Genomic DNA, 3,010 nt, shown 5'->3' on the forward strand with positions numbered 1-3,010 from the left:
CGCGACGTCTTTTCCTGGGTCATTCGCGTCTAATGAATCTATTAATAATTAATATAATTTTTGCCTAATTTCTCTAATAAATTTATTATATTCATATAAATAAGTTATTTATTTTTATTAAGAATATTTATATTAATTTTATCATAATTAATCAATAATTTTTATAATTATAAATATTTTTTTAATTAATTAAATTTTTAAATATAATTCAAATTATTAAAATTTATAAATAAATTTATTTTTAATTAATATAATTAATAATCAATAATAAATATAAATTATTAAATTTTTTCAAAAAATTTTAAATTATAAAATATTTGTACTACTTACAATTTAATTTATTTAATATATATTCATTTAAACTAACTCACAGATTATCCCGTAAATTTCTAATATAAATTTTTATATTTAATTAATTTATTAATAATTAATTATAATTAACAATTTATATTTAAATTAAATTTATATGAAAAAAAAACTAGATAACAAAAAAATCGAATAATATTTCTTCACTAAATGAAAATTTAAAATAATTATTTAACATTAACCTTTATTTATATTTAACTCTTTTTATATCGAAAAATTTTATTTATAAACTCTTTATTTATATAATAAATCCTGATACAAAATGTACAATAAATAAAATTTACTATTTTATACATAAATACCATTCATTTACATTACCTTAAATTATAATTTAAAATAATTATTTTAATATCATTACTAAAACTAAATAAAATATATTAAAAATTTCTTATTTAAAATATAAAATCAATAATTTCAATTTTATAAAATTTTATTTAAAAATTATTTTTATTAAATATAAGAAAAAATAATTTATTTATATATTAAAATTTTAATATATGGTACATTAATATTATAAAATATTAATCGTTTCAATGTAAATGAATTATTTTAAATTAAACTAAAATCTTTTTAATTTTTTATAATTTTATAATAAAATTTTTAATTATTAAAATTATTAACATTATAATATTTATTTTTATTTTTTTTTAATTTATTTAATAAATTTTTTATTGTTTTAAATTTAATTAATTTTGCTTTAATTACTTTATTTGTTTCTAACTTATTTATAATATGATTTTTTATAGAAATCAATAATTTCTTATTTATTTGTCACTTATGTATAAAATTAATTAATAAAAAAATCATTTTTTTATATTATATTATTCAAGTTATAGCGTCTTTATATTAATATTAATTTTTTCTTAATAATTAATAATTTATTTTTTAACAATTATGACTTTTTTATTTTAAACTTTATCATAAAACTTTATTAAAATTTAATACACGTACGTGTATATATATATATATATATATATATATATATATATATATATAATTATATTATATGCCAAAGAGATAGAGAAAGAGAGAGTATATTGTCGCACAGAGTTAAATTATAGAAAACGGGAAATTTAATGCTTCAAAATCCGCAAAAGTATCAGGATAACACGATGAGCAAAGAGGTAGCAAAGAGGTCACTTATAGAAAGCGGAATATTTAATGCTTCAAAATCCGCAAAAGTATCAGGATAACACGATAAGCAAAGAGGTAACAAAGAGGTAGCAAAGAGATAAATTATAGAAAATTCTTCACGTCTAACATATTCTTCGCTTACATCTCGTCTACCGTTAAAAATATCGATATTATTCAAGAAATACATTGTTCTACATGATCTCCGCTACATGGATTGACGCATTAGATTTATAAAATTAATAAGATGACGATTATTAAAGCGATAAAGCGAGGTGAAATCGCGACGCTTTTGCCGAAATCATTTGCGTCAGATACATTATTCGCTTTAATTTCGATTACCGTTAAAGATATCGATATTATTCAAGAAAGACATTATTCTACATGATCTCCGCTACAAGAATTGACGCATTAGATTTATAAAATTAATAATATGACGATTATTAAAGCGATAAAGCGAGCCGAAATCGCGACGCTTTTGCCGAAATCGCGACGCTTTTGCCGAAATCATTTGCGTCAGATACATTATTCGCTTTGATTTCGATTACCGTTAAAGATATCGATATTATTCAAGAAAGACATTGTTCTATATGATCTCCGCTACAAGGATTGATGCATTAGAATTTTAAAATTAATAAGCTGACGATTATTAAAGGGATTAAGCTGGCGAGAATCGCGACGTCTTTTCCTGGGTCATTCGCGTCTAATGAATCTATTAATAATTAATATAATTTTTGCCTAATTTCTCTAATAAATTTATTATATTCATATAAATAAGTTATTTATTTTTACTAAGAATATTTATATTAATTTTATCATAATTAATCAATAATTTTTTTAATTATAAATATTTTTTTAATTAATTAAATTTTTAAATTTAATTCAAATTATTAAAATTTATAAATAAATTTATTTTTAATTAATATAATTAATAATCAATAATAAATATAAATTATTAAATTTTTTCAAAAAATTTTAAATTATAAAATATTTGTACTACTTACAATTTAATTTATTTAATATACATTCATTTAAACTAACTCACAGATTATCCCGTAAATTTCTAATATAAATTTTTATATTTAATTAATTTATTAATAATTAATTATAATTAACAATTTATATTTAAATTAAATTTATATGAAAAAAAACTAGATAACAAAAAAATCGAATAACATTTCTTCACTAAATGAAAATTTAAAATAATTATTTAACATTAACCTTTATTTATATTTAACTCTTTTTATATCGAAAAATTTTATTTATAAACTCTTTATTTAATAAATCCTGATACAAAATGTACGATAAATAAAATTTACTATTTTATACATAAATACCATTCATTTACATTACCTTAAATTATAATTTAAAATAATTATTTTAATATCATTACTAAAACTAAATAAAATATATTAAAAATTTCTTATTTAAAATATAAAATCAATAATTTCAATTTTATAAAATTTTATTTAAAAATTATTTTTATTAGTACTCTGCGTTGATACCACTGCTT

The sequence above is a fragment of the Polyergus mexicanus genome, unplaced genomic scaffold (genome assembly GCF_030449975.1).
Source record: "Polyergus mexicanus isolate NDT 795.1 unplaced genomic scaffold, iyPolMexi1.0 SCAF_22, whole genome shotgun sequence".
In the NCBI taxonomy this organism is placed as follows: Eukaryota; Metazoa; Arthropoda; class Insecta; order Hymenoptera; family Formicidae; genus Polyergus; species Polyergus mexicanus.